This window comes from Haemaphysalis longicornis, unplaced genomic scaffold (assembly GCF_048455015.1).
Source record: "Haemaphysalis longicornis isolate Haplotype H1 unplaced genomic scaffold, Haemaphysalis longicornis Haplotype H1 scaffold_8, whole genome shotgun sequence".
Lineage (NCBI taxonomy): Eukaryota > Metazoa > Arthropoda > Arachnida > Ixodida > Ixodidae > Haemaphysalis > Haemaphysalis longicornis.
In genome coordinates, this window is record NW_027526445.1 from 178,210,718 (window position 1) to 178,224,185 (window position 13,468).

Consider the following 13,468-nt stretch of genomic DNA (forward strand, 5'->3'; position numbering starts at 1 on the left):
CAGCCGCTTTCCGGCGAACACTGATAACATTTACATCGTTCCTCCCCATGATACTTCTCGGTAGCGCTAAAAAAAGTTTGAAGTTTTAACATTTCTTGCATTTTAGTGCGCAGAGGTTTGGCGATCACTACTGTAGTTAGGCCACGCAGGGACGGAGTCGTAACCGAGTGAGCCAAGACAAAGAAAACGGCGAAGGAAAGGGTGGCGAAAGTGTGAGGGGGAGGGGAGTAGCCGAGCCCGCACGAGACGCTCGTCGTTGGCGACGCTGGCGAAAGTGTGAAGGGGAGGCAGGGAGACATGTTCCCCATTGGGTGGCGCATCCGAACCACGAGAGATTTGCGCGAGAGGTTCAACCACAATTTACAAAAGCATGCTCTGCGGTGGCGACGTGCTACTAGATAACGGCAGAGTAGCACGCGCCGCCGTGAATTCGCTGATCATGATATCACTCCTTGAGATGCAGCAGCTGTACGCCGTGGCCGAGAAGACTGAAGTTCGCGGTGCGCACAAATTTCGTATTAGGGCGTATAGTAATCGTCCGACATTTTTATTTGGTGACGAATAAACGTATTTTGTGGATGGAATGAAACTCAGAGAGTTCCCAAAGGCTAGGCCTTTCAAAGTGATCAAAGGTGACTTGACTCTTCATGGCTCCTTGGCCATACCCGCCATCAATGGGTTGGCTGATACGCTTATTCATTCACTATAGTTTCATGTTCTTGTCGTTCAGAAACCTCTATCTTTATTACGCAGCTTAATTCGCTTCCTTCGCCTGCGAACTTCCTCAATCTGGTGTTACAACTACCGACGTGAGCTATCGATACGGCAGTACAGGGGACATCTGGAGCAATTTTGCGAACATCACTATAGCTTCGCCCCGATTTCTTTTTCTTTCCTGCGATTGAACGTAAACAGATGTACCTGTGCGAATATGGATATAGTATTCGATGCTTTGACACCGAAAACAATCGAAAGAATAGAAGCTACACTTCGTCTTCGTGGTCGTTTTAAATGACCGTAATATTTGCCTCGGACACACAACCGCATTTTGCTTTCACTAATAAGTGTTCGCTTTATCAAATGGAACGTTCATTCATCACGATTAAGCCGCGTCTTGTAACAGAGACCTGTATATATTCACCGTGGAAATCCTTGATTTAATTTTCTGCTCCTTGCACTCGTTCAAGCATGTGCGTTCGCTGGAAGAGTCCTTTATTCTTTTACCGAGCGCCGTTGAAACTGAAGAGTTCATGTTGCGCACAAGGCCAGCCATAACCACAGGATTGTTCTTGCTTCCTTAATTCCATAGCAGATACCCAAACGTTAGCATTTATGGAGCCCTTCCACGCAACCCAGTAAAGTACAAAGCAGTGTATAGCACCTCAAGTCGCTGGGACAGTACATCCAAGTAACTATTCCTGGCTAGCTGTTCGGCCTCCCGCTTAAGAAGCAATAGAAATATAACACGCACGAAACAGTTGTCCCTTGCCAACCAACATAGGAGTCACGCAAGGCGCGTCTCTCTAGGTCGTTAACGGCCAGAACAAAAGTAATCGCGGAAAAAGTGATCAACGTTATGGCTGGCATGAGGAACACCTTGCGGCTGCAATGCGTCCGCACAGTGGACTCCAACTCGTTACGTGGTTAGCCTAATAGTTGAAGTTAGCGCCGACGCCACAACGCGGCAGGTGCAGGCTCTTAGCGAGCGCAGCCTAAGAGTAGAGCTGCTGTCGTGCCGGGCTCCGAGGCACGGTGGGAAAGCTCTCCTTGCAGACGTGCAGTGACCGAACGCCCTGACGTGATATGTGTGTGGGAGCGGGGCTAGCCCGTCGTGCTTTCACCTGAGGCGTCAATTGATTTACGGCGTCCAGCCGCCCGGAGAAGCCCGCCTCGCCGCAGCCTCGGACAGGTCCTTCCTGGCTGCTTCTCCCGACAGGCCGCGTTTCCCCTTTCTCTCTGTTTGTCTCTGTCGGCACGTAGGCTTCTAAAACACCTCGCAGATAGCCGGCCTTGGGTACGTCCCGCTTAAATACTGCACCTATCTCTGGGTTTTTAAAACGGCTGAAAATATTCAGACACGATTTCTCCCGTGGATTCGGACAAAGCGAGGTTCCTTCGAGGTTCCTACTCTGGTGTGAGACGTTGCTTCAGCAGATACTGACGTGCCAGTCGTCGCTTTGTTCCCACTCGCATTACTTGGGAAAATGGCGACTAGCGGGTTGCCTGGCCCAACGCCTTCGAAAAAATCACAGCTTATGTACCGGCAGCAACGATGGTGTAGGATCGTGCCCTTGCAATGTAGAAAGTTCTTCTTGGGCTACATTCCCCGATGTGCACTTATGGAGCGCGCTTAGACGTGCAGATTTAGCCCTCTTCGCTTTCTATCCTTGTACCTCCATCTCTGTACGCCCTTTTGATTGCAGGGTTGTTTCCTTATTTTCTTCCAGGTTAGACGTTCTGCGTTCCACATTTATGCTGCTTGCCCGTGGGAATTCGGGCACGCGTTTAACCGCTCGGCATTTGCGCGTGTCTGCGAACGCTGCCCCACAGCTCTTCGTGATCCAAGTGCATGAACAAGGATAGAGGAGGGGTCGAAAAAGTGGAGAGGTGTGACCTTCCGGCAAGCCTAATTACGTTGTTCGTTTCGCTGAACGGAGTTTCATGTGAGGATGGTTTTCAAGGTGCTTCGCCGAATCTCTGCCTGTGGGGTCAGCGCACACAGGGTGAACGGAGTGGAGATGTAGATTCGACACTCGTTTTTCGTGTTCTTCTAAGGTATGTTAGGTTAAACAGGTACATTACCCCCGTTAGCTGTAGCGCGTTTTTAGCTGCACCTACCACATGCTCGTTCCTATATGGATTGTCCAGAACTGCGAAGGAGAATGCACTTTATGTTTGCTTTGGAAACCATTAATATTTCAGCGAGCTTGATTGAGCCGACTTCTAGGGTATCTCAATAAAGCAAATGTTTCACGGCATCAATATTATAAGACTCGCTTTGTAAGAATCGCGTCGAATGAGAGCGACTTTCTGCAGCGATCACGCATCAACAATATGGGACAGCGAGGCTGAGAGTTTTTCTCAACACACGTGGAGCCTGCTGAACAGCAAGAAGAATACTTAAAGCAATCAGCATTCAGATCAGCTGTACAAAGAAGCGCTAATTCAGGACGTTGCGGCAGCGGCTTTCCAAGCTGCGTACGATAATGAAAACAGCGATTTAATTATCCCGGCACTTGGAACAACTGGATAAAACGAAGCTTAGGTTTGCAGCCCGAAGGGATTCATAAGATTGCTAAACGAGCCAAGCGAGATTGAAGATTTTCCCGCAGGCCGTCCGTAAACTCAGAAAAAGCAAATTTAGTTGTCAGAATAGAATATTTATAATCGTAGTGCACAAAATATTGCCATTGGTCGGGCCGATCTGAAAGAGCGCCCTTTTTCAGCAGTTTATGGCAAGTCACTTTCCATAACTGTATTCTGTAACAGATGTTGAAACGAAGCCTGGAATACTATATACTACTTGTTTTGAAGGCCGGGAGGAGAAGCAGCGGGAGGAGGGCCCATTTGATATTTGAAAATTGCGACGACGCAAAGCATACCTTTCACAATTTCTTTTATTTCTTGCTCCTTTGGTTCAGTGCAGGAGCTTTGTCTTTCGTTCAGGAGTTTTATTCTTTTCAGCCCTGATGTTTTTATTTCAAGGAAAACAATGTTTTTCTGTTTGTTTTCCTAACGTTAAGGCTCTCTTAAGCCCACAAACAAAAATAGAGCTTAATGTGCAAATAGTAACAGATTTATTAGGGAGGCAATTCATTAGGACAATGTGGTACAGGGCGCCTGGTTCGGGGCAGGAGGACATCTGAAAACTAAACATTTTGTGTGAGCAGAGACGCCACTTTTGAATATTTTCCTAAACCTTATGACTACATGAACCGATGAACAAAAAATGAGCTTCGTAAGCCACATATTTATAGATATACAATCTCGGGAAGAAAACTCAGACCACCATTTTTTTCAGCCTCACATTATCCGTATCATTATACCCCGCCTCCCGCTCAAACCTCGCATCGGTCAAGCCACAATCAGCTACTGGGAATCCTTTCGGAACGATCCTGAACCCTTCCCAGACACTATCACCAACCTGGAAGAATGAACTTCACAATTAATCACTGCTGTCAAGAAGCATTCCAAGACAATTCCTCTGACGGTGGAGAATCCCTCAGTTGACTCCCATCTTCTCCATCCATGGGAGGCTTGCCGGGGCCTCGTTCGTCGATTGCGGAGGCAAAAATATAATCGATCCCTGAAACTTCGAATTGCTGCCCTGACTCAAGAAGCCGCTATCTACGCTCACACCCTTCACAAACAAAACTGGGCTACCTTCTGCGACCAGCTCCAAGGAACACTCAGCAGCCAACGCACGTGACATTTCCTCCGTAGTTTCCTTGGCTCGGAACCCGCCAAAGCTGCCACCCACAATCACGTCCGCCGTCTTCTTCACAACTGTCCTCATTCGAATGATCAGCTACTAAAAGAGCTCAAGACCACCCTTTTTGGTACTGACAGTAACTCTCCTTTCTGCCACGCTAATTACACCGGCGTTCCGAATCCTGCCCTTGACGCTCCCTTTACGTTGCAAGAACTTGACCAAGCTCTTTCTTGTCTCACTAAAAATACCACTCCCGGCAACGACCGTATAACTAACAAAACTATCCGCAACTTGGGCAATACCTCTCTAACCGCTTTACTAGATTTCTTCAACAACCACTGGACAAACGGCACCATGCCTCCGCAATGGCGGCACGCAGACATATCAGAAATTCCTAGGCCCAACAAGCCAATCCAGCTCTCCAACCTTGGCCCCTCTCGCTCACCTCCATTCTCGGTAAGCTCTTTGAACGCATGGTTCACACCCACCTCACTACTCACATTGAAGACAACGACCTATTCCCTCACTCCATGTTTGGCTTCCGCGGACACCTCTCAACTCAAGATGTTCTCCTACAGATCAAAGAGCAAGTCATCGATCACCCTGGCAAAATTAATCACCGTGCTATTTTAGCACTCGAAGTAAAGGACGCGTTCGACAAAGTCGCACATCAGGCCATCTTAGAAGGACTTCGAGAAGCCCCGTGCAATGCTTGTACATACAACTACGTGCAGGCGTTCCTTACCGACCGAACTGCCACCCTTTGCATTGGACCACTTCGATCCGACACATTTCGCGAATCTCCCAAGGGAACCCCACAACGATCAGTTATATCACCGCTCCTCTTCAACATCTCTCCCCTCAAGCTCACACCTCTCCTTCAAACCATTCCTGGTCTCCACCATGCCCTATACGCTGATGATTTACCTCTTTGGACCCCCAGCGGAGCTCCTGGCCCACAACAAGATACCCTACAACAAGCCATCGACACCATTCTCGCTTATCTCTGGCCTCGAGGCCTCACGTGTTCCCCCCAGCAAGTCAGCACTCATCCTCCGCTCCCGAACTCATTCGCGATCTCCAGTTCCTACATCTGATCCTGCTCCAACAATCGGTTCCACACCCATTCCTAAAGTATACACCCTTAGTATATTCGGAGTCCAATTCCACCAAGATGGCTCTGGCGCTGTAGTCTTCCCCAGCCTCGAGCCACTGTCACTCAACTAACCCATCTCATCAAACTCATCACAAACCAACCAACATCAGGGACTCAAATAAGACGATACAATACGACGAATTCAAGCACTTTTAATTCGTCCTATCAGATATTATATCCCATACATCGCCCTCAAACTCAAAGAACGGGAGAAAGTCGACATACTATTTAGAAAAGCTTTCAAAATAGGACTTGGCCTCCCCGCTCAAACCTCTACCTGTCGTTCCTTCCAACTCGGAATCCACGACACCCTCAACTCCTGGAAGCTCAACGCAATAGCCAACTCACCAGACTCCTCCTTACCACTACCGGCCGAAGCGTCCTCCAGGTCCTCGGATACCCGACGCCACCTGCTTCACAAGCCCTTCAGCGCATTCCATTTTCAATGTGGTCACACACTACTGCACCCAAAAGTCCTAGCAATATGCACCCAGAATTCAAGCAAGGTAGAAGACTCTTCCGGGTTAAGCATCTTCGATCACAATTCCACCCCTCACGCCAGGCTCATGCTCTGGCGGTTGTAAACTCAGAAGGCACACTTCTCACCTCTCTTACGATTCTCTCAACATCAACCACCAACGCCAACAAAGGCCATAGCCATCGCCGCTACAACTGGCGCCGAATACCTTACAATAGTAACAGTTCCCCAGCAAGCCTCCCGTAACATTCAACTTGGACGCATCTCAATTCCCGCATTACACATACTCGCATCGATCAATCCCTTCCCCGAGCTGTACATCGTCTGGACCCCTGGCCACTCGTCCCTCGAGGGAAATGAGGTGGCTCACGCCGCCTCCCGCGCCCTTCCACACCGGGAATTTTCCCCAGGAACAGAACTCACAGCCCAGCCTCCTTCATCTCCAGCTGTTCCATCACACTACCACGACATCCTGCACCATTATCGCAACCTTCCCCTCCCTTTGCCTTAACCTCACCCTCAACTAACCAAGGAGGAAGCAGTCATCTGGTGTCGCTTACAAACACCTATTACAACGCACCCATCCCCCACCCTATCTCCCCTACCCCATATACCCTCACCTGTCACTTTGCCCCTCTGGTAATACTACCTAACACGTGGTGTGGGCCTGTCAAAACACCCCATCGCTTACCCCCAATCGCAAACCTGCCCCAGAGCAGTGGGACGGCCTGCTGACCAGCTACCGTCACGCTGACCAGATCTTTCTCGTCCCCCGTGCCAGGGCTACAGCGAAGGCCCAAGAGTACCTGGACTGAGGTGAGCCCACTCCACCGAGGGACGGCTCAACCACCACCGTTTGCTCAAATAAATATTTATTCTCTCTCTCTCTCTCAATGCCGTAATTTCGTCTTCACCGGAGCTTCTTTTTTGTAGCTTCAAGTTCCACTAAAATAGAACAGTGATATCTATCGCAACATGCATCATTGAAGAACCATTCCGCAGAAAATTGGAAGGTTTGGTTTCGCTCTCTACGTGCTACAGGAACTTTTAGATGAAGGCGTCAATTGACAACACCAGGGTCGAAAGGGTTTAGGCCTAAAATTTATTCGAGATCCTCCCAGGGAATTTCCTCGCGGGAGCTACTCCGCAGAATACTGGAACATTCCAGCACGTGTTAATTAAATGACTCTAAAGTGTAAGAACAAGCTCACCCTCAACTGTGGGAAGGAAGGATAATACAGTGCATAAACGGCAGGGAGGTTAACCAGGTTACAGTCCGGTTGGCTACACTACGCATTGGAAGTGGGAAAGGAGGGATTTGAGCAAAAAGAAATGGTATTGCAGAGACTGGGAATAGAGCATGAGGAGCAAGAAAAAAATATAAAAGTAACTACAAAAAACAAAACAATGGGCGATAATAAAGCCTAAACTAAGCAGGTAAACCTACCAAATGGCAAATGAACAATGGCACAGTGTCTCTACCATCGCTCAGAAAAGCCTGTGTTCTTTAAAAAACGAAGTAATGCTTTTGTGGCCTTTTGGGACTGTGATGGGCAGCGCATGTCCCTATATCACTCTGCCGAGTATTCAAATATCCGCCTAAGGCAGAAAATGTCCAAAGCACGAACGCTAATAAATTCACAAGGAATTTATTGCCTGAATAATTGTGCTCAGCATAAAACGATTTAAATTGTGTAAAAAATGTTGGAAAATAAAAAGAGAGGCCGACCAACTTTCATTGAATGTGTAACGAGCGACAGTATTCCGCTCATATGGAATCCACTAAAGAAACTAATTGGACAATCTTTCACTCGGGAACCTTATAAATACGTATATTTCTGCAGCTAACGACAAAGAACAAGAAAAAAGGATGGGAGCGATATAGCATATTTTTAGTGATATAGCATATAGCGATATAGCGATATAACATAAATTCTTATATCTTGAGAAGTTAAATATTATCATCTAACATCAACTCGGCTATCACGAACAATCTCGTAAACCTATTTCTGCAAATTAGGTTAGATTTCCCGCCCTCAGCAATTAAAAAATGGCTTGAAATATATTTTTTGATATGTTTAGTCGGATTGGTTGCTTTTTAATCAGGAGAGGCTAACGTTACGAAGTATGCTACCATGTCTCCGTCCAACTAATTTAACTACATATTTTGCAAGATAACATTAAACTAATTCACCTAAAAGTTCTGGAGATGTTCGATAATCACGTCTACAAAACTTCCCTTACATAAAAAAAAACGACCCCCACTGTAATCACTTCATTTATAGTCAGCGCAATAAGTACTTTTACCTAAACGTTTTACCGAGACCTGCACCTAAACCTTTACGCTTTTCTTCGGCAACATCCGGTTTGCTAGATCTCTTTTCTACGGCTTTGGTCGTTTCACCAAAGATGGCTGTCTTGGTAGCATCGTAATCGCTGATCACGTAATCCGCCGAAGGAGTATAATGATCTTATATCGTAACGATAATGATGATTAACGATAATTCCACACTTCATCAGTTAATAACGTCAATGATGCTAAGTGCACAAAGATAAAAAATTGTGGTAGTTGCGATGATTATATGTCATAAACCGCCTCGCGCATGTAGAACTGTGTTTGCTGGGTGCGCTTAGAAGTTTTAGAGACGAGAAGGCTTGGCCGCCGCATGTTTTCGTATTGACTAAATCTGTGACTGAGTGGTTTTTCTGCCGTGTTTGGCACTTCCGCAGTAAGACGGAGCAGGGCCACATCAATGAACAGAGAAAACTTTTGTTTGCTTATTGGTGTGCCCCGATTTACAGAATTAAACTTCTAATTTCCAGATTCTTTTTCTGTGAGCCGACCACGTATTTGCGTGACTTGAGGCCTTTGCTCTGCCGTTACATAAATTGATTGTTACAACCGTATCAGCCAGCACTTTCAACGCTGAATGATCGCAATGCATTCGGGACAGGTTTGGCTTGATCAAATGTGTATAGTAGCCAGAGACAGCAAAGCGAAACAGCCGCCTTTGCCTCTTCGATGCAATGTACTCTACGAGCATTCCAGAAAGAAGGAATAGTTGGAATAAATTCCTCATTGTGTTGGTGAGGGGATTTAGAGAACGTATTTAATCGTTCGCGCGTGGACACCAGCCGTACCTAATGTTTGGACAGAGAAGGCTACGTACTAAGAACAGTACCAGTTTACTCTGATGATCAGCAACTTATATCCAGAAATCCTTGGTCCCAACGACATAGCCACTAGCAGCGTGAATTGTACTACGCCGCCTAGGCAAAGCCTAAAATAAACAACGTACCGCCGCCATCATAATCATCGTCATCATTAGCCTGGTTTTGTCCAGTGCACCACTGCGGATCTCCAGCCTCATCTAAAGAATGCCAGCTCGGTCCCCCCTTTCCCACGACGTACGCTTTTACATAAACCCGAGCCTGTATAGTTTTCTGGGGTTGCGTGATTGTTATATTTTGCTTTTCTGCGATTTGCCTTGTTTGGCAATCCAATGACGCATTTCTGTAGCGGACCGGACACGAGCCTTTCGCTACCGGTCCAAATGTATTACTTTCCGGAACCATTGAATAAAGTTGCCTTATGCATGAATGAACCTTGAAATTTCTACTTGTGCAATGCTATTGCTTGTACTTGTACTGCGTTATCGATACATCCGGGTCGATAACACGGTACCGAACGAATTGGCTGGCAAACAGGTTCAAGTTCCGTTGTTGCCAAATTATTCCACTTTCTCGCACCTTTTACTTGCTAAGCCTTAGAAGCACAATATCATAGCACTTGCCTAAGAGTTATAAATGGCATGTAGTGCATACTAGACAGCAGATTTGAATATTCCCCGCAGTGTACGATAATCCACCGGCGTAGTTTGGCGCCACCGACATTTATTCTCTGGCATAATGCTCGGCGCCAATGTTCACAGCATCCTCGACGTACTGGCCACTTATCCGCCGCCAACCTTGAGCGGTCTAAACACGCTTTGCTTCGAGCTACTAATTCAGGATCAACAAGTGGGCGGCGCTTGGAACGATTTCGGCCTCGAAAAAGACAGACTGCCAGGTGTCGCGAGTCAGCATTCTCGAGGGTTTCTGCAATTGTGTGAATCGTGGCAAAAGCTCTACACACCTCTCTTTGTTGACCAAAAATCGTCCAGCAATCCCCCGGAAAAATCTCTTCATGCCATAGGCAATGCGGCGTGTATTGTTGCGCTGTACAATTCTCCATTGTGGTTTTTAAATGTTTATTCTTCTCATGCCTGTTTCTTTTTGCACCCAATTCCGCAAACACGCGAACGTCCAGGACGGACACAGATTCCCCGCATTTTGGGACGCCCTGACCTTACAATGTCCTTAATATGCCATTTTGCACGTTGAAATAATAAATGAATCAATAAATTTATTCCGCTGCAAGAAAAAATGCCATAGCAGTCCGTGCACCTATCTGAGCCGTTGTCGTTCCTAGTGTTTGTTTTCACACCATAAAAACGCCCGTCTGCATTGTAGCTGGGTGTACAGTAACGCGGTCGGCAAGTCTCTGCTTCGTGCGAGCTGGGATAAAGTACCTATGCGTATTTGATCGCTTTTTCTGCGAGAACTTTGTGCCTTCTCGGAGGCCTTTAACCAGGAGGCCTTCAAAACGTAAGCACTTTCCACTCTCCCTCCCCTGACAGTTTTCAGATGCAAGAGTCTCAAGCACAGGCCTCACCTAGTCACGTTCAGCATTTTTTATCATATGAGCAGCAAGGCTACAACACTTCTAATGCTGACCTTAGACACGGCGGAGACACAAGTTCTCAGAAGAATTCTTAAGTATGTGCCAACCAGCCCAAATTTCTACCTTGTTGAAATTGCTGACCAGGTGGCAGCCTTAGCACTGTAAAACTGCTTAGAATGCAAGATTGTCTGTATGACATGCGCATGATTTCAAGATACACAGATAACTTCTTGCCACAGGGTCATGAATAAAAGTTGGCACCTATAATCGCTTATTTTCTGTATCAAACTTCTGCGTTCATTGAGGTTCCCTATCGTCCCCACCCACGTATTTCTTGTGATTCGGCCAGTAAAGCCGGTTCGTTCTTTGAGTGCTTTACTTACAGTCAGAAACATTATTTAAGGCCCCCATTCATGATGAGCTTCTGTTTCCAGCTTGTTAGAGATGCAAGAAATGCGCGAGGATTTTCTTGCCGTCAGATAGTTAATATGTTCTCATCGCTCTCGTCAATCTTTCAAAAGAACAGGGTAAAATACCTCGAAGTCGCATTGATTACCGAGTGGAGACATTGACTGTCACCTCCACGGGAGTTTGTCCTTCTATGAATAAATGCTTTATATATTTCTACGCTTTCATCGTAACTCGGCCATTTTGTCTCGGTGCGACATGGTATCCTCAGCAGTGTGCGCTTGCCTCTGTTTATGCTACGTAGGTTGTGCAGATAAACCGCTTGCGGGACCTTCCGCGCCCTTCTCCGACCATCAGATGGATGCAAAGTGCGGGCCGCGTCATATCACTACGGCTCCTTTACCTGTCGGCTGCTCTTCTTGAATAGGTTGCTGTGGACTGTCCTGAAGAACTCGCCTCCATTCTCTGCAGAGCCCCACATTGATGCCCCGGATAGGTGCCTGTGCGTGCAATCAGCTGGACCCTGTGGTCTACATTAACGAGCATCTCTGAGGCCGTCATACTAAGTTACTAACCTCGCATATTGTGAAACTACGGACATGCGCGAATGTGCAGCGATATGTGTTAACGTAACCATGAATCAGTTCCTGTAGATTTGCACGGTATAGATTGTAGTGTGACATTCACTCTATACGCCGAAGAACCGCATTGAAGAATTACCTAGAAATTTCGCTGTGATTTTAGTCATTTATGTTCCTGCTGCGGGAAACGCTTTCGTGGTTGACAGAGAGGCTTATTAGCAGCATTCCTCCGAATAAGTAAGCTGGGCTCATCGGTTGTTAAATTGTGGCGTATGACAGGTGGTCCTTCAGGACAACAGCAGAAAATCGGGGCTCGACTTAGTACCACGGGGTATCGGTTTTAACTCATCAAGGGTCCGCTTCCTTTCCTACCATTTTCCCTATAATCTCAATTTCTAGACACGTTGATGAAGCCATATTAGAAATAACATTTACGCAACGGGTAAAGCTTGAATTGCAGATTTTTTTGCATTCAAAACGGTTGCCCTTTCGGGCAAGACGAGAGAGCCAAACACTGACAACTTCCACACATGGAACTTGGTGGTAAGAAATCCGGTAAAAATTGCTCGGCTTCTAGGCCCTCCCGGACTAAATTTTGTTCCTGATTTAAGAAGTGAGGCACGACGCCTTGCTAGAGAAAATACTTTACGTGGAAGCTGACACTTTCCGCAACGGGTCTTTGGAAGGATTTTCGCTAGAACCAAAGCGTTGCTTCCGTGCACCTTTTTGTGCGCTGATGGTAGTTCCCTTTTTGTTTCAGAACAAGAAAACACATTCATTATGTTATTGCGCATACTATACGCAGATTGTTGCAAGGCAAAGCAAGGTAGTTTGCATTAACACTGGTCCATGCCATGACGTTTAGAAAACTCCTAAAACGCCACCTCCCGTACTGTCATGTTCATCTGTTCCCAATAACCTACCAGTACATCCTTGAAAATGGTTTAAGTTGCGGATAAGATGCGAGCAAGGCTTGAAGGGAGAATCAGGAGTCGACACTGTGCTCCATTCTGTTCCGTTACAGCTTCCTGGCAACTGGACTTATGTCTTGTTGTTTTCAACATTGAAACACCGACTGGGCCAATGCTGCACTCAAAGCTAGCCCCGGGCCCTTGCACGTAGAGGCAGATTGCACATGAGAAGACCTGATACGTAGACATCTTTTTGAATAATTTTTCTGCCCAAATATGGGCCCTTCCCGCGCTCTTACTCAACCGGCGACTTTTAATCATGCTCACTAATGCTACGGGATTCTAAAGAATGGACAGATATACCGACCGGTCTTGCAGAAACGGGATGATATCAATGTACACAAAAACCGTCGATCGCTCGCGGGTCACGAAATCTTGCCTATGCATACAGTGAACGAAATTTCGCGTTCTCGTGTGGGTGATTGGCCATTAAAAACATTGTATTTATATTACAGTTACCGTGACTTCACCAGTAATCACATAAGTTCCAAGAAATTGTTGACTCATAAAAAATCACCTCTTCCTATTGACTGTTGAACCGTGTGAATCGTACGAGCATGGCAGCATGGGCTCTGAGAGATAACCTGTGCTCTCATTGTAAATTTCCAAGATTACATTAATTTAATGATTACAGAAGTTGCTTTATTCTAGGAATCAGCACTGGCTACCGGAGGGCACCGAAACATGTAGCGTTGCCTGAGCAATGAAGTTCCCGTCAT